Raw genomic sequence first — 25,658 nt, forward strand, 5'->3', positions numbered from 1 at the left:
GGCATGGCTTTTATTTACAAAAAAAAAAGTATGGCCACTCAGTCAACATTGACAACAACATGACAAAATATTCTGTAACAATGTAAACATTTAACAAAATTAAAAGTAGCTTATTTGCTTTTAATGTGCAAATATAAAAGTAAACATCCAGTGCAAATCTTAATATTCTGCAATAGTATAAGCATTTCAAAAGTAAAAGTATTGCTTATTTTGCTTTAAAATGTGCAAAAATAAAGATAAACATCCAATTCAAAAAAGTGCAAAACGGAAATATTCTGTAACAACAGTGTAAACATTTCAACAAAAGTAAAAGTATTGCTTATTTGCTAAAATGTGCAAAAATAAAGATAAACATCCAATACAAAAAAGTGCAAAACGAAATATTCTGTAACAACAGTGTAAACATTTCAACAAAAGTAAAACTTTTGCTTATTTTGCTTAATAACACAACAATGATAGTATGATTAAAGTGAAAGTTAATTGTTCGTTTGTACATAGTATACGTAATTGTTAATGTTGTAAAAGGTATTTGCACAACTAATTAACGTTAGCGTTAAAGAGGAGCGCGTCTTTGTAAACACTGAACAGGCACGCCAAACGCTCCTCTCAGAGCGAAACGGTGCTTTAGTTTATGAATTTACAACGCAGATACAAATGACACATTCATGTTTTTGTGTAATGATGACAACGTATACTCACACGGACGATTGACTAGTTGATGGTGATGGCAAGAACGCTGCCGTTGTGCTGCTATGATAGGCCATTTCCGCTCGACACAGTGTGCATACAACAACATTATTAGCAGAGGTGGGTAGAGTAGCCAGAAATTGTACTCAAGTAAGAGTACTGTTACTTTAGAGATTTATTACTCAAGTAAAAGTAAGGAGTAGTCACCCAAATATTTACTTGAGTAAAAGTAAAAAGTATGTTGTGAAAAAACTACTCAAGTACTGAGTAACATACACACACATATCATATATATATATATATATATATATATATATATATATATATATATATATATATATATATATATATATATATATGTGTATATATATACACACACACACACACATATATATATATATATATACATATATATATATATATATATATATATATATATATATATATATATATATATATATACACATACATTGATATATACAGTATATAATTTATATTTATTTATTTTGCCGTTTTTGTTTACATGTTAAAGGTGTTTTAATAATTATACATGCATGTTTAACATATAGATTCCTTTCTTTCATGAAGACAAGAATATAAGTTGGTGTATTACCTGATTCTGATGACTTGCATTGATTGTAATCAGGAAGCAGTGCTGGTAACGTCCACGTTTTCAAATGGAGGAGAAAAAAAGTTCCTCCTATCTGTCTAATACCACATGAAAGTGGTTGTTATTTGGCATCTTATTTGTCCACCTTCCATATTCGTTTTTATACACTTTACAAGAAATACATTGGCGGCAAACTCCGTAGCTTGCTAGCTTGTTTGCGCTGGCTTTCGGAGACTCTTATTTTGAAAGCGCAGGCGCGATGGAGCGGGACTTTTATTGTGAAGACAGGAACTGTGCAGTCAGTCTTTACGGTTGAAATAAAAAAAGGGTCTTTTTTCCTTCACACTTTTGATTGATTGATTGGAACTTGTATTAGTAGATTGCACAGTACAGTACATATTCCGTACAATTGACCACTAAATGGTAACACCCGAAGTTAGCTCGGAGCCAGTCAGGTCATGTGACCCCTGGCTCTGTTTGATTGGTCCAACGTCACCAGTGACTGCATCTGATTGGTGGAACGAAGTGAAACGTCACCAGTAAGGCAGGCACTTTGAAGGTCTGTCTGACAGACCAAAACAAACAAAGCGTGCATTAACAGATCGATAAAAATTAGTAGCGAGTAGCGAGCTGAATGTAGATAAAAGTAGCGGAGTAAAAGTAGCGTTTCTTCTTAGGCCGTTTATTGAAATACTCCCACACTTTTGACGACTTTTGGCATGCTTTTTTCCCCTCGCTCGCACCGCTCGCATCGTCTGCTTTGCGCTCCGCCATGACGGTAGTGTGACGTAAATATGCGACGCGTCGTTTCAGCCCTAGCTGTGTCCAGTTGCATTAAAGCAGATTCACAGCTATTCCAAAGCAACAAAGAAAGGAACATTTAATATGTTCAAATGTTTTCATCTCCAAATTAATGTGATAGGTCGAGAGTGGAAATGGCCCTTGCATACAGTGGTAGTGCTGGCTTAAAAGGCACTGCTGGGATTCCAACCCAGGATCTCCTGTTTACTAGACAGGCGCTTTAACCAACTAAGCCACAACACCATGTGTAATGTCATAGATAGACTCTCTTAATACATGTGGGACATTGTAAGCTTGTATCGTTGTAAGGTTGCAGCTATTTAAAAAAAACATGCAATGGCCAATTTGATACGTTCAGGTGTTTTCATCTCCAAATTTCCTTAGTTTGATAGGTAAAAAGTGGAATTTGTCCTTGCATACAGAGATAGTACTTCCCCAAAAGGCACTGCTGGGATTTGAACCTAGGATCTCTTGTTTACTAGACAGGCACTTTAACCAACTAATCCACAGCACCACATTTGTACCTTTGGACAGAAATAGGCCTGAGTGGGGGTTTTTTCACCAAAAAATTATTTTTCCCGAAATTTTTCACCCCCACTTTTTTAAAGAAACCATTGAATACAAATGACAAAGATTATTCAAAACAGGTTTTTTTTTTAATTTAATTTAAAAAAAAAGTTATTTGAAATTACACTTTGCAAAATTTAAATGTGTATGATGTTTTTCTTTTTAGACCAGATACAAATATTTTATAAAATAATTTTCAAATAGCTAAATTAAGAGTTTCCTCCGGGAGGCAAAACTTCTGTCTTAAATAAACTGCTTTTGTTGTCGCATTGCACATTGCTGCAAATAAATAAAGAAAAAATATACCAATAATCAATAAATAGTATTAAAAATCAACCATATCAAGAAAGTCCAAACTTAAAACTTCCGTCTTGAATAAAATAATAATGTAAATAAAAATGTAGTCTGGTACGTTGTATGCAAATAAATAATCAATTTAAAGCATTGAGATGACTATATAGTTTTATAAAGCATATACATGCAGGCTTTTCCATTAAGTATTCAGGGCTTCTTGTTATTGTGTACTACTGTTGAAGACAATGCACACTTCATGTACATGTAATGTATCACTATAATGATGAATAAATGCGTTATATTTTTTGCAGAAGCATATGCAGAAGCTGCATCTCAATCTTGTTCGCCTCGTAGTGAGATGCATTTCCCTCACTCGGCTGGATGCTGTTTCAAATGCTGGAATAAGTTGGGCTGCTGCCTTTTTTAAACAAACTTTGCAGCGTGCAGTCATCTGTTCCATGCCCGCAATTCTTAAGCACTGACAACACTTATTTTCTTTGGGAAAAACGTTTCGCTCTCGTTAGCATTAGCATTAGCCATGTTTTGCTATGGCCCCTTCTAAACTAAGCTGGCTAAGGTTATCCAGGGTAAATCCCACCTAACTTTATCCTTGTCCACACACACACAATGGTCATAAATTAATACAATCTTTAAAGGACAAGTAAAAAAGTGTGATAAAGAACATTTTACAACAGTCAATCTAAGGATCTAGATATCTGGTCAGGACACTCTTCACTCGTTTGCCTTCACCTTCATTGTCCATTCGTTTTTGGTGACTTTATATACTCTGGACCAGTGGTTATTAACCTGGGTTCGATCAAACCCTAGGGGTTCGGCGGAGGTCAAGACTACCCAACTCATCGTGTAAATAAAAACTTCTCCCTATCGACGTATTATGGATACCCCCAAACAACGTTACCTCTAATTTTCCATCTGATTTGCAGATGTGTAATTTGTTGTGAGTTCATGTGTTGGTTTTGTTCTTTGAACAAGGGGATGTTCATGCACGGTTCATTTTGTGCACCAGTAAAAAAAACATATATGTAACTTTGTCTTGAATTAGAATTTTTTATTTATTTATTTTTTCACTAAAGGGTTCGGTGAATGCGCATATGAAATTGGTGGGGTTCGGTACCTCCAATAAGGAGGTCTGGACCTAGACGTTGAGTCCGCGACATACATGGCGGACAATAACTGATACAGTCTGCTTTGCCAGTCCAAAAGCAATCGCTATTTTCCGTAGTCTTCCCTCGACGGCCAGGTAATACAAAGCACGCGCAACTTTGTTTTAATCACATCCACAAGAGCCCGCAAAGTTTTTCGCTAAGTAGAATCACAGCTGACCTGGATATTCAAAAGTTCTCTTGCCGTCTGAGATGTGGTGTATCCGAAATAGCTGCAATCGCTTTCTCTTAAGGTATTCATGTGTGATTTCCACGAGCGTCTGTACAGACGAAAGGAGAAACACGGGCATGTCTGGGTGACTCGCCTCCATATTTCCAGTGGTTAGCTCAGAGTTACGAAACCGCTTCTTTCTGACGTCACTTCCTGTCTTTCTGGGGTCACTTCCTCTCCGAACTCAGTTTGTAAACAATCGATGAGTCCATAGAAAGCTAAGAGCCGGAGATTCAAGAAATACACGGCTCACTTTCCTGTGTAATTATCTGTTTAAGGAGTTATCCGGCTTAATGTAGTATACAGGGCCTATGCTTGTTGTTCTCTGGTAAGGAAATAAGCGAGGACTACGGAAGCTCAAGGGGGAAAAAGGTATACCGGAGGAAGTGGAGTTGTTTTTGTTTTTTTTAATCGTCTGCAACAATTTTATCGATATATGGCCCAGGCCTAGACAGCAATACCAAAAGGCAACAAATAGGGGACATTGCACATGCGAAACACATGTCAGCAGATGCCTTTTCTGTTTATATAATCCAGGAATCCTTGCACAAATGACTGTTCTGTATCATATAACATCTCATTACATTAGTTTATTTGAATGTTCCATCCAAATAAAGACACTTTGTTCTCCCATCATCCAAGCTCTCTCTGGAATCATTCTTCAGCTCTGTCCTCTCTCTTCTCAAATCACATTACCTTGCAAGCTCCATTTGCAAGATCGCACAGACATGTGAGAAACCTGAGATTGTGTGCAATAATGTGAGAGTATAGCTCCCACTGGGGAAACGCTAGTACCCAATCCCTGCACATTATTACCGTGGCACCATGCATATCCCCGAAGGCAACGGTAGAGGAGTACAAGTATTTTGGTAAAAAACGCCACTTCTCAATGAATCCCCTATTAAAACGCCACTACCTTGAGTTGTTTGTAATTATTCAAAGCTGTCACTTACGAGCCGGAGACCTTCAAGTGACATTTAGGGAGTTTAAATAACTGAGCCAGACACTTAGCCTAATGGCCGCTGTCAGGAGGAAAACAATATCTGCAACTTAGTGCGTCAGGTTTGCTAATAATGTCCTGGTGTGCTGTCAGTCTGGCAGATGAAGGCACAATAGTACGCTGAGGAGAAAAAGCTCGAAAAAGCTAATTGCCTCTAAAAGCCCACTCAGCCGTTCTGCGGCTGCTACATGTTTCGCAGATGTCTTTCCCAGCTGCTGGTACTTTGTGCAACATGGAAGAGAGAAAAGTTGAAACGGTACTCCAATAGTGACAGTCGTGACACAATCCACGGTTGTACGTTTTTCATTATTCTACCTGATTTGGCTCGGCTGTCTGCGCTTAATCCCTGCCAACTTGTTGATTGTCAGTTTGCAGACACATTTCTGGAGAGGAGCCCGGGAGTATTTGCAGCCGGACCTCTGTCGGGAGTGCCAAGCAACACAGCCACAAATTGGAATGTGGTGCAGCTCTGGGAAAGCTGCCAGGATTTAAATTAGACAATAACCTCTTGCTCTCTCCATATTGCCTCTCTTTTCCAGCTGCAGGCCTGGCCATTTGTTTAATACAGTCAGACTCGCAGTATATAATAGACTGATATATGAGTCACCGCTCAGCAGTTTGTGTTTTTCAGATATATAGAGATTGAACAACTGGTCTTTTCACATATTTTTTTTTGTTGCTCACTGCAGGTTTATGCTATGAATACCGGAGGGGACAGAGGTGGCACATGTGTTTAGTCACACTAAAGGGAAGAGAAACAGCTACACTTAACGATTCAGAGGGAACGTGCACAGAACCAATTGGAATTGAACAACACAACAGATGGATTGCATCCCAAATGAGCATGTACTAAAGAGCTGCACACATGTTCACAAAATCAGCTTCTTGTTTTCCTGGCCAGGAAACAGTGGATTGTGTTAATTCTATCGTCCTGAAGCCTGTTCTAAAAAATGTATTAGCCAGCAACAGCACAGTGGGAAGCCAGAACTATGTGTGTGTGTTGCTACAGTAGAGCTGTATCTGAGTCCCACAACCCATTGCTGCCCAATGAACCAACAAATACAACAACCATCACCATTAGTGCACCCTACAACACACACAACGGTCCAGTTTACGCTAGACGTAATTTAGAGACTTAGACATAGACTTCCTTTTATTGTCATTCAGATTTGAATTTACAGATTAGTGTTGTAACGATACCAATATTTTGGTCCCGGTACCGGTACTAAAATTATTTGGGTACTTTTCGGTTATTTTCTAAATAAAGGCATACTTGCCAACCCTCCCGGATTTTCCGGGAGACTCCCGAAATTCAGCGCCTCTCCCGAAAACCTCCCAGGACAAATTTTCTCCTGAAAATCTCCCGAAATTCAGGCGGACTCAGGTCCTCCACAATATAAAAAAGCGTACCTGCCCAATCACGTTATAACTATAGAATGATGGAGGGCGAGTTCTTGGTTTCTTATGTGGGTTTATTGTTAGGCAGTTTCATTAACGTCCTCCCAGCGTGGCAACAACACACAACAGCAGTCACTTTTTTGTATACCGTAAAGCAGTTCGTCTGCCGTAAACAGCAATGTTGTGACACTCTTAAACAGGACAATACTGCCATCTAGTGCATTTGATGAAAGCACTTTTGTGCGTGCCACACAGCAATGCATTATCAGAGAGGGTGTTCAGCATGGTTCGAAAAATAGTGACAGAGAATAGAACAAGGATGGACAATTCAACCCTTAACTCAACAATGAGTAGATGAGGGTTATGTGTGTGTATATGTGTAAATAAATGAACACTGAAATTCAAGTATTTATTTTATATATATATATATATATATATATATATAATTAAAAAAAAATAAAAAATAAAATATATATATATATATAGCTAGAATTCACTGAATGTCAAGTATTTCTTATATATATATATATATGTATATATATATATATATATACAGGTAAAAGCCAGTAAATTAGAATATTTTGAAAAACTTGATTTATTTCAGTAATTGCATTCAAAAGGTGTAACTTGTACATTATATTTATTCATTGCACACAGACTGATGCATTCAAATGTTTATTTCATTTAATTTTGATGATTTGAAGTGGCAACAAATGAAAATCCAAAATTCCGTGTGTCACAAAATTAGAATATTACTTAAGGCTAATACAAAAAAGGGATTTTTAGAAATGTTGGCCAACTGAAAAGTATGAAAATGAAAAATATGAGCATGTACAATACTCAATACTTAGTTGGAGCTCCTTTTGCCTCAATTACTGCGTTAATGCGGCGTGGCATGGAGTCGATGAGTTTCTGGCACTGCTCAGGTGTTATGAGAGCCCAGGTTGCTCTGATAGTGGCCTTCAACTCTTCTGCGTTTTTGGGTCTGGCATTCTGCATCTTCCTTTTCACAATACCCCACAGATTTTCTATGGGGCTAAGGTCAGGGGAGTTGGCGGGCCAATTTAGAACAGAAATACCATGGTCCGTAAACCAGGCACGGGTAGATTTTGCGCTGTGTGCAGGCGCCAAGTCCTGTTGGAACTTGAAATCTCCATCTCCATAGAGCAGGTCAGCAGCAGGAAGCATGAAGTGCTCTAAAACTTGCTGGTAGACGGCTGCGTTGACCCTGGATCTCAGGAAACAGAGTGGACCGACACCAGCTGGACTGCTGCTGAGTTGTCCAAAGTCATGTCTTCTGACGAAAGCAAATTTTGCATTTCCTTTGGAAATCGAGGTCCCAGAGTCTGGAGGAAGACAGGAGAGGCACAGGATCCACGTTGCCTGAAGTCTAGTGTAAAGTTTCCACCATCAGTGATGGTTTGGGGTGCCATGTCATCTACTGGTGTCGGTCCACTCTGTTTCCTGAGATCCAGGGTCAACGCAGCCGTCTACCAGCAAGTTTTAGAGCACTTCATGCTTCCTGCTGCTGACCTGCTCTATGGAGATGGAGATTTCAAGTTCCAACAGGACTTGGCGCCTGCACACAGCGCAAAATCTACCTGTGCCTGGTTTACGGACCATGGTATTTCTGTTCTAAATTGGCCCGCCAACTCCCCTGACCTTAGCCCCATAGAAAATCTGTGGGGTATTGTGAAAAGGAAGATGCAGAATGCCAGACCCAAAAACGCAGAAGAGTTGAAGGCCACTATCAGAGCAACCTGGGCTCTCATAACACCTGAGCAGTGCCAGAAACTCATCGACTCCATGCCACGCCGCATTAACGCAGTAATTGAGGCAAAAGGAGCTCCAACCAAGTATTGAGTATTGTACATGCTCATATTTTCATTTTCATACTTTTCAGTTGGCCAACATTTCTAAAAATCCCTTTTTTGTATTAGCCTTAAGTAATATTCTAATTTTGTGACACACGGAATTTTGGATTTTCATTTGTTGCCACTTCAAATCATCAAAATTAAATGAAATAAACATTTGAATGCATCAGTCTGTGTGCAATGAATAAATATAATGTACAAGTTACACCTTTTGAATGCAATTACTGAAATAAATCAAGTTTTTCAAAATATTCTAATTTACTGGCTTTTACCTGTATATATATGTATGTATATATACATATATACATTGTCTTTATAATCCGTTTTGTCATTTAACATCAATTAACATTGATGTTCATCAACATTTAACATTGTCACGTTATCGATGGGAAAATTCATTTTTAGACAGTATGATTGGCCTGAGCGGCTAGGAGACACAGAGAATAACAAGCGGTAGAAAATGAATTAGAAAGGAAAGATTAAATAAATAAAAAAGAATTAAAAAAATTAAATTAAAAAAATTTACTTGGGACTTCCCATGGGCCGGATTTTGGATGCTGGGGGGCCGGATCCGGACTGCGGGCCGTAGTTTGGGGACCCCTGCCTTAAGGCCTACTGATCGGTCAGAACTGAATCTTTACGTGTTAATACTGTTTGCAAACGTAAATAATTGTGGGGTAGCACAGTTATTATTGTCCCATTCTCAATGGTCAGCTTGGTACACATTGCAACAAAACAAGCTTGCTTCAGATTGCATTTTGGAGTGACTTCAAAAGCTTTGAGGAACAAACACAGTATGAGGACGTGGGGGGTTGGCGCTCAAACTGCGACAACAAGAGCCCACCATCAGGTCTCTCATGTCGCTGCACTTTGAGTCCCGCAGTGTTCATGAAGCAGCGGCGGCGGCGGCGGCGGCAGCCATTGTGCAAAAGCTACACCATGTTTCTGAGGGGCCTTCTTCGTCTCCTAAGCTCCCTTTGTGGCTGCCGGCCAATGGCTGCGCACCCCATCAGATCAAAGATGGTGCCCCATTTAGCTCGTGCTTTCTTGTAGGATTGTCTCTCGAGTGTAGCAAGGACATGAGGCAGCTCGGAACACAAAGGAGATGTTGGATGTTGACCTACACACGCTGAACTCAGGCTCCACAGGCATTGTAAACAATGCAAACAGGACTGCCCTTGTTAGCATAGCTATTTTTCATGCCAAGACGAGATAAGCAGCGTTGATGGCAAACCCCAGTGTACTTGTTTGTTATAACGCTATACTTTATTACATTCCGCAAATGCATGTGCACAGTTAAGGGCACAGATGAACCCCTGGCTATGATTTTATTTGAGTTTGATTGATTTTAGTTTATTTCTAACACACATACTGTCAAGACTTGGTTCTTGGGGTTTGTTTTCCCAGAATGCAACGGAAAGTTGGCTCGGGCAAGACGTGAATGTGAGTACATGTTTAATATTTTAACTCAAAACGCTCAAAAAAGGTATAAACAAAAGGCGCTCACAGCGGGGGTAAAACAACTTGGCTATGAAAACAAAAGGCGCGCACAAAGGCGGAGAACAAACTTGACTACTGAAACAAAACTTGCAAAAAGGCAAAAACCTATGAACATGAAACAAAAACTTACTTGGCAAGGAACTGTGAACATGGCATGAAGCAAAGTGATGATAAAGTGTGATGTCGCCAGAAAGACAGCCTGGCAACTGGAAGCTTGAATAATAGTGACATGATTAGTGAAAGCAGGTGCGTGACTTAAAATGTGAAAACGTGAGACAGGTGTCAGAGTATGTTGGTGACGAACCCCAAGATGCAGAGATGGCGGCAGGCTTGGTACAAGAAAACATGATTTAATTTAACACTATGGCAAAAAAACTAACAAAAGGGTACAAACAAAAGGCGCGCACAAGGCGGAGAACAAACTTGGCTATGAACTAAAATAGCGCAAAGGCTAACTGTCGACAAGAAACAAAAACACTTACTGTGACACGAAGGAACTATGACATGAGCAGAGTGAACAAAAGTAGACAGAGCTACAACGACAAGTATTATGACAGGTAGTAGTGACAATAATCCAGCACTGACTGGAGAGGAAGGCAGGTTCAAATAGCAGCTGGCTGATTGACACCAGGTGTGGCCAGGTGCCAATCAGCCACAGCTGAGGGGACAAAGCACTCAGGCAGATAATCAGGATATAACCAAAATAAGAGCGCTGACAGGAAACAAAGACAGGAAAAAACAAAACCTAACTGAACTGTCTGACAAACCTGACAATAGGTGTGTGACATGAGGATGTGAACCAGGTGAAACTGATGGTTGCTATGGTGACAAGACAAACAAAAGTGCACAAAAGGTCCAAAAACAAAACCGAACATGACTAAAACAAAACATGATCACACAGACATGACACATACACAATTATATTGGAGTAAATCATGTTTATATTTGAATATGTCTAAAAAAAACCCACAGATTTTGGAGCCACGTTTCATTAAACATATATTAACGTTGTTGCCCTACGGGAAACTGGGTAACACATGGCACACTGACAAAGCTTAACCTATTGTTACTATAACAATCTACAAGGTTAATATAGTTGGCTTCTCATTCTTCCGTTCCCCTGCTTTCTTTTGTATTTCAAGTTATCATTACATATATGTATTGTTGCATTTGAACAATTGTATTGTTGATAACAGAGTTAATTATTGTTATTATTCATTATCAATAGCACTATTTCTATTGGTATTTGCATTGCTCCTTTTGTAGTGTAATCATGATAATTGTCATTTCTGTATTATTATTTATTTCACTAACTGCTTCTTTGCTATCACTTTTACCATCATATTTGTACATATCCTATTTGCTGATGTTGTTCTATTGTTGCTGTTGTTATTGTTGTGTTTGCTGTTGTTGTTGTCTCTCTGTCTTATCTCCCTTTTGTCCTGTCATGTCTTTGTGATCATGTTTTGTTTTAGTCATGTTCGGTTTTGTTTTTTGGACTTTTTGTGCACTTTTGTTTGTTTTGTCACCATAGCAACCATTAGTTTTCACCTTTCACGTCACGCACCTGTTTCACGTTTTGAGTCACGCACCTGTTTTCACTAATCATGTCACTATTATTTAAGCTTTGAGTTGCCAGGCTGTCTGTCTGGCAACATCACACTCTCCACACACCCTTATGACCCTTGCTGCTCTTTTTCATGCCGTTTTCTCGTTCAAGTAAGTTTTCTTTATTCATGGCATAGTTTGCAAGTTTTGTTTCATTGTTCATAGTTTCGGCCTTTGTGCAAGTTTTGTGTCATTAGCCAAGTTTTTTTTACCTCCGCCATTGTGCGCGCCTTTCGTTTGTACTTTTTTGAGTTAGAATTAAAATGTATTCACCTTAACGCCATGTCTGGTCCAAATCATTCGCACCACGGGAGAACAAACCACGCCAAAGTCCAAGTCCTGACATGTCCCCACAATTTCCCCTTCTGTCTTCCTTTTTTCCCCTCTTTCTATCCCCTCCTGCTCCGGCCCGGCTGCACCATATAATAATATAAATCTATTTAATAAAGTCAAATACCGTATTTTTTGGACTATAAGTCGCAGTTTTTTGCATAGTTTGGCCGGGGGTGCGACTTATACTCAGGAGCGACTTATGTGTGAAATTATTAACACATTACCGTAAAATATCAAATACCGTATTTTCCGCACTATAAGGCGCACCGGATTATTAGCCGCACCTTCAATGAATGGCATATTTCATAACTTTGTCCACCAATAAGCCGCCCCGGACTATAAGCCGCGCCTACGCTGCGCTAAAGGGGATGTCAAAAAAACAGTCAGATAGGTCAGTCAAACTTTAATAATATATTAAAAACCAGCGTTCTAACAACTCTGTTCACTCCCAAAATGTACGCAAATGTGCAATCACAAACATAGTAAAATTCAAAATAGTGCAGAGCAATAGCAACATAATGTTGCTCGAACGTTAATGTCACAACACACAAAATAAACATAGCGCTCACTTTCTGAAGTTATTCTTCATTCGTAAATCCTTCGTCTTCGGTGTCCGAAGTGAAAAGTTGGGCAAATGTGAGATCCAAAATGGCCGGTTCCGTCTCGTCGAAGTCATCGGAGTCAGTGTCACTGTTATCCAGCAGTTCTGTGAATCCTGCCTTCCGGAAAGCTCGGACCACAGTTGTGACCGAAATATCTGCCCAGGCATTTACGATCCACTGGCAGATGTTGGCGTATGTCGTCCGGCGCTGTCTCCTTGTCTTGGTGAACGTCACGTGTGTTCGCCTTCTGTCATCCACTGTTCCCACGCAGTTAGCAGTCTAGCTTCGAATGCCCTGTTGACACCAATATGTAGCGGCTGGAGGTCTTTTGTCAATCCACCCGGAATGACGGCGAGTATTGAATTAAGCGCGTAAGCGTGTCTTTTAATGTGATGTTATGAGCTAGCAAATATAACAACTACACTACCCATCATGCAACGATAGTTATGAGCATGCGCGGTAGCCCTGAGAAGCGTTGTTGTATGCTGGGAGTTAGAATGTGGTTATGAGCACGCTGTGAGTAAACGTTGAGAACTCAGTTAACACGCCTCGTCTGCATTATTTATAATTAGACAGACAACACACTTAATAGGAGCCATTTTGGGGTCTTTACATAAACACACAAATGGAAATGAAACGTCACATATCCCAGCATGCACCGCGCGCTTCTTGTTCTTCCGGGGGCGGGTGGTTGCTTACAGTACAAGAAGAAGCGCTTCCTGTTCTATGGGGGCGGGTGCTTACCTTGGCGGTTGCTTGCGTAGAAGAAGAAGCGCTTCCTGCTCTACCGGGAAAAAAGATGGCGGCTGTTTACCGAAGTTGCGAGAACGAAACTTTATGAAAATGAATCTTAATATTTATCCACATATAAAGCGCACCGGGTTAAAAGCCGCACTGTCAGCTTTTGAGTAAATTTGTGGTTTTTAGGTGCGGCTAATGGTGCGGAAAATACGGTAATATTATTTAGCTCATTCACGTAAGAGACTAGACGTATAAGATTTCATCGGATTTAGCGATTAGGAGTGACAGATTGTTTGCTGAACGTATAGCATGTTCTATATGTTATAGTTATCTGAATGACTCTTACCATAATATGTTACGTTCTCAGTTGGTTATTTATGCCTCATATAACGTACACTTATTCAGCCTGTTGTTCACTATTCTTTATTTATTTTAAATTGCCTTTCAAATGTCTATTCTTTTTTTCCGTCTTTATAATGCATTTTTGGCCCGTGCGACTTATTCTCCGGAGCGACTTCTCTTTTGTAAAGTACATTTGTACAGCCGATATGGGCATCTACATCAACCATATGATTTGCCTGAGTAGCTGCACAGGACAAAACAAATAAAACAATAAAAAAATAGGAATTTGGAACCACTGTCATGCAATATTTTAGACTTATTCCAATGTATGGTCTTTAAATACAACTTGGTTAAACGGTATCAGTGTGTATAAGCACTTTTTGAGCATATTCAACAATACTGTGATAATTTCGGTCACAATGACCTGTGATATATTGTTTTCATATTGTTACATCCTTATAATGCCATGGACACCCCTGCTTATTATCTGCCCTTCATGCATTAGTACTGAACAAGTAGCGGCAGTATTTATAAAATGCATGTTTAGCATAAATAAATAAAACATTGCAGTGTACTCTGTTATAATATTGGTGATGTAGGCCCCCACGCCTAACACCGCCCACAGTTGTCATGGTTACATTCACAAGAACTAAAGACGAGCAGCAGTTTGTCAAATCATATTCTATGATGCAGTAAATGAAATCTTACAAATACTCTCTCCCCCTGGCCTGTTTGTCTCATCAATCTTGTCTCGTACTGCTGAATCTAATCTCAGCCCCGAGGAAATGTATCATAACAACAACAGCCTGTCTTTCAACCACACCATAAAGAATCCTATACTCTACATTAATTTACTTGTTTTGTTACGGAATCGTGTCATTTGTGACTGAATGATCCGTAACGTTTTTCGGTAAATCCGTTTGTGTTTTTTTTGTTTTTTTGTTACATAATAATGCACAATACTAAACACCTTAGCATCTCAATATGCGGAGTAAAATCATGAAACAGATTAATGATACATAAGTTGGTTTTTTTAAACCTCTGTCTCAGTTTGACATGTAATAAAGGGAAATAAATGCACAAATGAAAAACTATAGCATGTGAATCAAAATTGAGCAATGAACTTAAACAATATTGATATATGATATACAATATATGTTTATATGATATGTATATCATATCATATTGATATATGATATACAATATATGTTTATATGATATGTATATCATATATCAATATATCGAAGACTTCTATGGAAATGCAAGAACCGAGACTCAGATTTCCCTCGCCCGGACGCGGGTCACCGGGGCCCCCCTCCGGAGCCAGGCCCGGAGTTGGGGCACGATGGCGAGCGCCTGGTGGCCGGGCCTGTCCCCATGGGGCCCGGCCGGGCACAGCCCGAAGAGGCAACGTGGGTCCCCCCTCCAATGGGCTCACCACCCATAGCAGGGGCCATAGAGGTCGGGTGCAATGTGAGCTGGGCGGTAGCCGAAGGCAGGGCACTTGGCGGTCCGATCCTCGGCTACAGAAGCTAGCTCTTGGGACGTGGAACGTCACCTCGCTGGGGGGGAAGGAGCCTGAGCTAGTGCGCGAGGTAGAGAAGTTCCGGTTGGATATAGTCGGACTCACCTCGACGCACAGCAAGGGCTCTGGAACCAGTTCTCTCGAGAGGGGCTGGACTCTCTTCCACTCTGGCGTTGCCAGCAGTGAGAGGCGACGGGCTGGGGTGGAAATTCTTGTTGCCCCCCGGCTCAGAGCCTGCATGTTGGAGTTCAACCCGGTGGACGAGAGGGTAGCTTCCCTCCGCCTTCGGGTGGGGGGACGGGTCCTGACTGTTGTTTGCGCTTACGCGCCAAACAGCAGCTCAGAGTACCCACCCTTTTTGGATTCACTCGAGGGAGTACTTGAGAGTGCTCCCCCGGGTGATTCCCTCGTTCTACTGGGGGACTTCAACGCTCATATTGGCAACGACAGTGAAACCTGGAGAGGCGTGATTGGGAAGAATGGCCGCCCGGATCTGAACCCAAGTGGTGTTTTGTTATTGGACTTTTGTGCCCGTCACGGATTGTCCATAACGAACACCATGTTCAAGCATAAGGGTGTCCATATGTGCACTTGGCACCAGGACACCCTAGGCCGCAGTTCCATGATCGACTTTGTAGTTGTGTCATCGGATTTGCGGCCTCATGTTTTGGACACTCGGGTGAAGAGAGGGGCGGAGCTTTCTACCGATCACCACCTGGTGGTGAGTTGGCTGCGATGGTGGGGGAGGATGCCGGACAGACCTGGCAGGCCCAAACGCATTGTGAGGGTTTGCTGGGAACGTCTGGCAGAGTCTCCTGTCAGAGAGAGTTTCAATTCCCACCTCCGGAAGAACTTTGAACATGTCACGAGGGAGGTGCTGGACATTGAGTCCGAGTGGACCATGTTCCGCACCTCTATTGTCGAGGCGGCTGATTGGAGCTGTGGCCGCAGGGTAGTTGGTGCCTGTCGTGGCGGTAATCCTAGAACCCGTTGGTGGACACCGGCGGTGAGGGATGCCGTCAAGCTGAAGAAGGAGTCCTATCGGGTTCTTTTGGCTCATGGGACTCCTGAGGCAGCGGACAGGTACCGACAGGCCAAGCGGTGTGCGGCTTCAGCGGTCGCGGAGGCAAAAACTCGGACATGGGAGGAGTTCGGGGAAGCCATGGAAAACGACTTCCGGACGGCTTCGAAGCGATTCTGGACCACCATCCACCGCCTCAGGAAGGGGAAGCAGTGCACTACCAACACCGTGTATGGTGCGGATGGTGTTCTGCTGACCTCGACTGCGGAAGTTGTGGATCGGTGGAGGGAATACTTCGAAGACCTCCTCAATCCCACCAACACGTCTTCCTATGAGGAAGCAGTGCCTGAGGAATCTGTGGTGGGCTCTCCTATTTCTGGGGCTGAGGTTGCTGAGGTAGTTAAAAAGCTCCTCGGTGGCAAGGCCCCGGGGGTAGATGAGATCCGCCCGGAGTTCCTTAAGGCTCTGGATGCTGTGGGGCTGTCTTGGTTGACAAGACTCTGCAGCATCGCGTGGACATCGGGGGCGGTACCTCTGGATTGGCAGACCGGGGTGGTGGTTCCTCTCTTTAAGAAGGGGAACCGGAGGGTGTGTTCTAACTATCGTGGGATCACACTCCTCAGCCTTCCCGGTAAGGTCTATTCGGGTGTACTAGAGAGGAGGCTACGCCGGATAGTCGAACCTCGGATTCAGGAGGAACAGTGTGGTTTTCGTCCTGGTCGTGGAACTGTGGACCGGCTCTATACTCTCGGCAGGGTCCTTGAGGGTGCATGGGAGTTTGCCCAACCAGTCTACATGTGTTTTGTGGACTTGGAGAAGGCATTCGACCGTGTCCCTCGGGAAGTCCTGTGGGGAGTGCTCAGGGACTATGGGGTATCGGACTGTCTGATTGTGGCAGTCCGCTCCCTGTATGCTCAGTGCCAGAGCTTGGTCCGCATTGCCGGCAGTAAGTCGGACACGTTTCCAGTGAGGGTTGGACTCCGCCAAGGCTGCCCTTTGTCACCGACTCTGTTCATAACTTTTATGGACAGAATTTCTCGGCGCAGTCAAGGCGTTGAGGGGATCTGGTTTGGTGGCTGCAGGATTAGGTCTCTGCTTTTTGCAGATGATGTGGTCCTGATGGCTTCATCTGGCCAGGATCTTCAGCTCTCGCTGGATCGGTTCGCAGCCGAGTGTGAAGCGACTGGGATGAGAATCAGCACCTCCAAGTCCGAGTCCATGGTTCTCGCCCGGAAAAGGGTGGAGTGCCATCTCCGGGTTGGGGAGGAGATCTTGCCCCAAGTGGAGGAGTTCAAGTACCTCGGAGTCTTGTTCACGAGTGAGGGAAGAGTGGATCGTGAGATTGACAGGCGGATCGGTGCGGCGTCTTCAGTAATGCGGACGCTGTATCGATCCGTTGTGGTGAAGAAGGAGCTGAGCCGGAAGGCAAAGCTCTCAATTTACCGGTCGATCTACGTTCCCATCCTCACCTATGGTCATGAGCTTTGGGTTATGACTGAAAGGACAAGATCACGGGTACAAGCGGTCGAAATGAGTTTCCTCCGCCGGGTGGCGGGGCTCTCCCTTAGAGATAGGGTGAGAAGCTCTGCCATCCGGGGGGAGCTCAAAGTAAAGCCGCTGCTCCTCCACATCGAGAGGAGCCAGATGAGGTGGTTCGGGCATCTGGTCAGGATGCCACCCGAGCGCCTCCCTAGGGAGGTGTTTAGGGCACGTCCGACCGGTAGGAGGCCGCGGGGAAGACCCAGGACACATTGGGAAGACTATGTCTCCCGGCTGGCCTGGGAACGCCTCGGGGTCCCACAGGAAGAGCTGGACGAAGTGGCTGGGGAGAGGGAAGTCTGGGCTTCCCTGCTTAGGCTGCTGCCCCCGCGACCCGACCTCGGATAAGCGGAAGAAAATGGATGGATGGACTACTATACTTGTTACTATACAATGTGTCAAATGGAATTTTTTTTACATATGGATTGATACATTTACTATTGCACATTGTTTATCCTTTTTCTCCCTATTAGCAAACCCTAACCCTGGTGTGTTTACTTTAATAGGTACCGACCAAAGTGGGTACTACCGTGTATCAATTCACATAAAGTCAAATGGCGCCATATGTTCGAAAAACCTTTATTGCATGTGACGGTTGCAGCCTCGGTACCAGCTCAAGCCCTTGGCAGGGAAACAAGCTGTCAAGCGCTCAGAACGCACTGAGCATATTCAACTTAAAGGGGAACAGGACTTTTTTGGAATTTTGGAATCATTCACACACTTTATGAGAGACAAGTAAACAAACGTTTTTTTTTGTTGTTTTTTTGCATCCTAACATGTAAAAATAGGCTCATTCTAGGCAGCTAGCAATGCAGCTAATGGGAGCAATCAATTATACCTCTAAATCACTTTAAAAATGCATACAAAAACTGTCAACAATTCATTTACATTCCGTTACATGTATAACAACTAAACTGTAGCCACATTGTTATTGTAAGAGCGAACACTGAGGAACTCTTTTTCTATCGTAGTAACACATCGCCATGCTACGGTATTAGCCGCAAAAGCTAACTACTGCAAGAGATAAGCTACTACGTCAACACAAACCAAGTTTGAGTTTGTAATGCACAAAACAATGCGATATGACACCAGTCTGTACCGACTGAAAAACATGAACAATCATATTACAGTGTCTGGAAGGTATTAGCCCACATTTCATGTTTTGTTTGTACACAACTCGCCAGCTAGCGTATGTACTGTAGTTGTAGTAACACACATGACGTGCTGCGCGGATAATGGGTCGATATTAAAGTGACTCACTCGTTGTTCGTCTGGTCCAGGTGGCTAGGTACGTTTCCTGTTGATTTTGGGTAAGTAATCTATTTATGTCGAAATAGCTTGTCTCCAAGTTCCACAGCTTTCACCTCACTCTTTCGTCTTCCGTCTGCTCCAACGTTTCACCCTCTTCTTCGTGCTGGCTTCTATAAGCAGTAGTTCATCCTCCGTATATTCAGCTTCAAAAAGATAAGGTGGTGAATCTTCATTTGTCCAAAAATAATTGTCCTTACTGTTTGTTACCGAATCTGCCATGATTAGAACACACACGTGTTTGATTCCAGAAGCAGGAACACAAAGTTGTTGCCAGAAGTCAGACGTGCACTGCTATGGAAACAGAAATCAATGCGCGGAAGATGATTAAAATTATCAAAATACGGTAAATATCGTATATATTACATATTGTTGTTACATTGTACAGTACAGGCGAAATGTTTGGACACACCTTCTCATTCAATGCGTTTTCTTTATTTTCATGACTATTTACATTGTAGATTGTCACTGAAGGCATCAAAACTATGAATGAACACATGTGGAGTTATGTACTTAACAAAAAAAGGTGAAATAACTGAAAACATGTTTGATATTCTAGTTTCTTCAAAATAGCCACCCTTTGCTCTGATTACTTTTTTGCACACTCCTGACATTCTCTCGATTAGCTTCAAGAGGTAGTCACCTGACATGGTTTGTCCCTTCACAGGTGTGCTTGAAGCTCATCGAGAGAATGCCAAGAGTGTGCAAAGCAGTAATCCGAGCATAGGGTGGCTATTTTGAAGAAACTAGAATATTAAACATGTTTTTAAGTTATTTCACCTTTTTTGTTAAGTACATAACTCCACATGTGTTCATTCATAGTTTTGATGCCTTCAGTGACAATCTACAATGTAAATAGTCATGAAAATAAAGAAAACGCATTGAATGAGGAGAAGGTGTGTGAAAACCTTTCGCCTGTACTGCATATAGACTTGCAGTGTGTATATAACATGTTGCTGGAGGGTTTTGAAGTTGTTTTAGAGGGCTTTGAAGGCTACAACAGTGACCACCATTAGCTGCATCTCTCAACCGTCTTTTTATCATCTTTAAAATCCTAAAAAAAGAAAAAGTCATGTGTGCTTGTCTATCCTAATGATTGTGAACGATTGGCAACATTTCAAAAAAGTGCAGTTCCCCTTTAATGGCAAAGACTACTTCCTGGCTAAGGCAACAGACCGCAGTCTATGCACTACCGCCATTTAACGTCTTGGAACTGCGACTGCATGCAAAGTCGACTATATAATACAGCACAGTACTTGCAAATGAGATACAGGAGTGGAGGAACAAAGATAGAAACTAGACAGCACAGCTCAGTAATAAATGTTAGATAGAAAAGAGAATACATTTTTTTTCAAACAATTACATTTATTAACACATTTGAACACATGCAAAAGTACCTACCGTTGTCAAAAGTACCCATCCCTACAGACCAGGGGTCGGCAACCCAAAATGTTGAAAGAGCCATACTGGACCAAAAATACAAAAAACTAATCTGTCTGGAGCCACAAAAAATTAAAAGCCTTATATATGTGTTATAATGAAGGCAACATGATCTAAGTGTCTATATTAGCTATATTAGCCTACTATCAGAGGCTGATGCAAATCTTCATTGACAGAAATGTTGTATTTTAATTTTTATTCTACACATTTTTGCAACATTGGACATAATTAGTCAAATGGAGGATTCTCACAAGATGAGATAACTTCGGGAAATTGCTGGCTTAGAATGGCCAGCTGCTCACTGCTCCCCTCACCTACCAGGGGGTGATCAAGGGTGATGGGTCAAATGCAGAGAATAATTTTGCCACACCTCGCGTGTGATGTGTGTGTCCAAGTTGAAGGAAACGGCAGGCCGTCTTCTTCTAATAGATTTATTACAATCTTTGCAAGCTGGGTAACGTTTACTGTGGTCTGGAACAACATGGCACACAAACAACTGTGAGAAATGCAGCCAATATTACATACAGATAATGTGTCATGAGACATGCAAATACAAATTAAATACACAGAGGACATACGTAAAGGAAATTAAATGATCTCAAATATACCTACAAACGAGGCATAATGATGCAATATGTACATACTGCTACCCTAAATAGCATGTTAGCATCGATTAGCTTGCGGTCATGGATTGACCAAATATGCCTGATCGGCTCTCCGACAAGTCAATAACATCAACAAAGCTCACCTTTGTGCATTCACGCACAGTATAACACGTTTGGTGGACAAAATGAGACAAAGAAGGAGTGGCATAAAACACGTCTTTCTGTGGCCGCGTCGGAGAAAGCCTGAAACGTTGGTTTAGTGTAGCTGAAACGGGGCTTAGGCTAAATAATTATTTGTTTAAAGGGGAACATTATCACAATTTCAGGATGGTTAAAACCATTAAAAATCAGTTCCCAGTGGCTTATTATATTTTTCGAAGTTTTTTTCAAAATTTTACCCATCACGCAATATCCCTAAAAAAAGCTTCAAAGTGCCTGATTTTAACCACCCGTCCATTTTCCTGTGACGTCACATAGTGAGGCCAACACAAACAAACATGGCGGATAGAACAGCAAGCTATAGCGACATTAGCTCGGATTCAGACTCGGATTTCAGCGGCTTAAGCGATTCAACAGATTACGAATGTATTGAAACGGATGGTTGTAGTGTGGAGGCAGGTAGCGAAAACGAAATTGAAGAAGAAACTGAAGCTATTGAGCCATATCGGTTTGAACCGTATGCAAGCGAAACCGACGAAAACGACACGACAGCCAGTGACACGGGAGAAAGCGAGGACGAATTCGGCGATCGCCTTCTAACGAACGATTGGTATGTGTTTGTTTGGCATTAAAGGAAACTAACAACTAAGAACTAGGTTTACAGCATATGAAATACATTTGGCAACAACATGCACTTTGAGAGTGCAGACAGCCCAATTTTCATCAATTAATATATTCTGTAGACATACCCTCATCCGCGCTCTTTTCCTGAAAGCTGATCTGTCCAGTTTTGGAGTTGATGTCAGCAGGCCAGGGAAGCTAGGGTCGATAGGGGGTTTAGCTCGCTCGTCTGCGGGAACAAACTGCCGCCATTGCTTGCCGTGCTAGCGAGGTCCTTTGTCCCTGAATTGCTCACACACTCCGGCAGATTCAATGGGGGTCTGGCGGCAGATTTCTTTGACTTTATCGTTGGAAATGCATCTGCTTTGACTGTCGCAGGATATCCACACATTCTTGCCATCTCTGCCGTAGCATAGCTTTCGTCGGTAAAGTGTGCGGAACAAACGTCCAATTTCTTGCCACTTTCGCATCTTTGGGCCACTGGTGGAACTTGAATCCGTCCCTGTTCGTGTTGTTACACCCTCCGACAACACACCGGCGAGGCATGATGTCTCCAAGGTACGGAAAACAGTCGAAAAAACGGAAAATAACAGAGCTGATTTGACTCGGTGTTTGAGAAAATGGCGGATTACTTCCCGATGTGACGCCACGTTGTGACGTCATCGCTCCGAGAGCGAATATTAGAAAGGCGTTTAATTCGGCAAAATTCACCCATTTAGAGTTCGGAAATTGGTTAAAAAAATATATGGTCTTTTTTCTGCAACATCAAGTTATATATTGACGCTTACATAGGTCTGGTGATAATGTACCCCTTTAAGGGGTTATCCGGCTTAATGTATACATAGCCTAAGACAGTCACAAGCATACTTGCCAACCTTCAGACCACCGAATTCGGGAGATGGGGGAGGGGGTGTTTGGTGGTAGCGGGGCTGTATATTGTAGCGTCCCGGAAGAGTTAGTGCTGCAAGGGGTTCTGGGTATATGTTTATGTTGTGTTACGGTGCGGATGTTCTCCTGAAATGTGTTTGTCATTCTTGTTTGGTGTGTGTTCACAGTGTGGCGCATATTTGTAACAGTGTTAAAGTTGTTTATACGGCCACCCTCAGTGTGACCTTTATGGCTGTTGCATTCACTTAAGTGTGTGTAAAAGCCGCATATATTACGTGACTGGGCACGCTGTTTGTATGGAGGAAAAGCGGACGTGACGACAGGTTGAAGAGGACACTGAAGGCAGTGCCTTTAAGGCACGCCTCCATCATTGTTGTCCGGGTGGAAATCGGGAGAAGTTCAGGAGAATGGTTGCCCCGGGAGATTTTCGGGAGGGGCACTGAAATTCAGGAGTCTCCCGGGAAAATCGGGGTTGGCAAGTATGGTCACAAGTCTTTGCTAGGACACGGAGACTAGGTAGGATCAACTCAGCTCTGCTTCTTCCTCCTCCTTTTTAGACACGTCGAATTGTGTTATTAATTGTGTTATTATGGCCTTTTTTAAAAATTGAGATATTTTAAAGCCATATCGTGATACATATCTCGATATTGTGCCTTAGCCTTGAATTAACACTTGCTGCATATAATCACAGCAGTATGATGATTCTATGTGTCTACATTAAAACATTTGTCTTCATACTACATTAATATATGCTACTTTTAAACTTCCATGCAGAGAGGGAAATCACAACTAAAAAAAAATCACTATTTTTTTCATACGGTGTTGATCTGGAAATGTTTGCCTCGGCATTTTGATGGTGTGGACGTGTGGCACCGAACGGAGATGTTGACGTGCGGAGTACGTAAATATTGTTTTTAATATTGTTGTGCAGCACTTTGGAAACATTTTTGTTGTTTAAATGTGCTATATAAATAAAGTGGATTGGATTGGAGTGAGCATTCTTCATTCACTAGCAAGGGACTTTTCAAATGATGCTACATATTAGCAGTAATGCTACTTTTTATAGCAACACTTTTGCTCCACACTTGACATATTACGGTTGTCTGTTCGACATATTCCCACTTGAAGCCAAACCACCGCCAGACGATGGACCCCGTGCTGTTTTTTGGCGGGAATTAATTATTCCTTCATTTGTTACCAGATTGACACCTTCTTTCGCTCGTATTACCGCTAGCATCACAGCTAGCATCACAGCTAACGTTAGCCATGCTGCTACCTATCTGCTCCGAGAGGGCGCATACGTATGTGACGTATGACGTGCTGCGCTTGCTGTCTGTGAGAAGGAGAGACAGGAAAGAGTGAGAAGAGCCTGTAGTGTGATGCCCGCAGCTAAAAGCAACTGCGTGAGAACGCATACTCGAATATCATGATATACCGTATTTTCCGCACTATAAGGCGCACCGGATTATTAGCCGCACCTTCAATGAATTACATATTTCATAACTTTGTCCACCAATAAGCCGCCCCGGATTATAAGCCGCGCCTACGCTGCGCTAAAGGGAATGTCAAAAAAACAGTCAGATAGTTCAGTCAAACTTTAATAATATATTGAAAACCAGCGTTCTAACAACTCTGTCCCAAAATGTACGCAAATGTGCAATCACAAACATAGTAAAATTCAAAATGGTGTAGAGCAATAGCAACATAATGTTGCTCGAACGTTAATGTCACAACACACAAAATAAACATAGCGCTCACCTTCTGAAGTTATTCTTCATTCGTAAATCCTTCGAATTCTTCGTCTTCGGTGTCCGAATTGAAAAGTTGCGCAAGCGTGGTATCCAAAATGGCCGGTTCCGTCTCGTCGAAGTCATCGGAGTCAGTGTCGCTGTTGTTCTGTGAATCCTGCCTTCCGGAAAGCTCGGACCACAGTTGTGACCGAAATATCTGCCCAGGCATTTACGATCCACTGGCAAATGTTGGCGTATGTCGTCCGGCGCTGTCTGCCCGTCTTAGTGAAGGTGTGTTCGCCTTCGGAGCTGTGTGAAAAAAGCCACCCGGCCTCTTCGCGTAAACTTCCCTTAACCACTCGCTCATCTTTTCTTCATCCATCCATCCCTTCGAGTTAGCTTTTATGATGACGCCGGCTGGAAAGGTCTCTTTTGGCAAGGTCTTCCTTTTGAATATCACCATGGGTGGAAGTTAGCATGGCAAGCTAGAACCACAGTGAAGGATGACTTCTCATTCCCTGTGGTGCGAATATTCACCGTACGTGCTCCCGTTCCACAGTGCGGTTCACAGGAATATCAGTTGCTGTGAAATACGGTAGTAATCCGTGTGCGGATGGAGAGATTGCGTCTTTTTATGAACCGGATCCTTGTCGCTTAGTAGGAGCCATTTTGTGGTCTTTACAGATGTAAACAGGAAATGAAACGTACGGTGATATCCGCGCGTTTTTTCTTCTTCTTCCGGGGGCGGGTGGTTGCTTACAGTAGAAGAAGAAGCGCTTCCTGGTCTATGGGGGCGGGTGCTTTCCTTGGCGGTTGCTTGCGTAGAAGAAGAAGCGCTTCCTGTTCTACCGGGAAAAAAGATGGCGGCTGTTTACCGAAGTTGCGAGATCGAAACTTTATGAAAATGAATCGTAATAAAGCGCACCGGGTTATAAGGCGCACTGTCAGCTTTTGAGAAAATGTGTGGTTTTTAGGTGCGCCTTATAGTGCGGAAAATACGGTAGTCATTTTCTATATCGCACAGAGACAAACCCGCGATATATCGCGCATATCGATATATCGCCCAGCCC

General features: G+C 42.4%; 1 protein-coding gene and 1 non-coding gene across 2 annotated transcripts in view; one reads left to right on the forward strand and one right to left on the reverse strand.

Annotated features, from left to right (window-relative positions):
- tox3 (TOX high mobility group box family member 3) overlaps positions 1 to 25,658 on the forward strand; it is a 217,463-nt gene that overhangs the window by 56,993 nt on the left and 134,812 nt on the right. The window lies entirely within an intron of this gene.
- On the reverse strand, positions 2,268 to 2,341 carry trnat-agu (transfer RNA threonine (anticodon AGU)). Its single transcript has one exon. It is a non-coding gene; the product is annotated as a tRNA-Thr (tRNA).

The sequence above is a fragment of the Nerophis lumbriciformis genome, linkage group LG06 (genome assembly GCF_033978685.3).
Source record: "Nerophis lumbriciformis linkage group LG06, RoL_Nlum_v2.1, whole genome shotgun sequence".
Lineage (NCBI taxonomy): Eukaryota > Metazoa > Chordata > Actinopteri > Syngnathiformes > Syngnathidae > Nerophis > Nerophis lumbriciformis.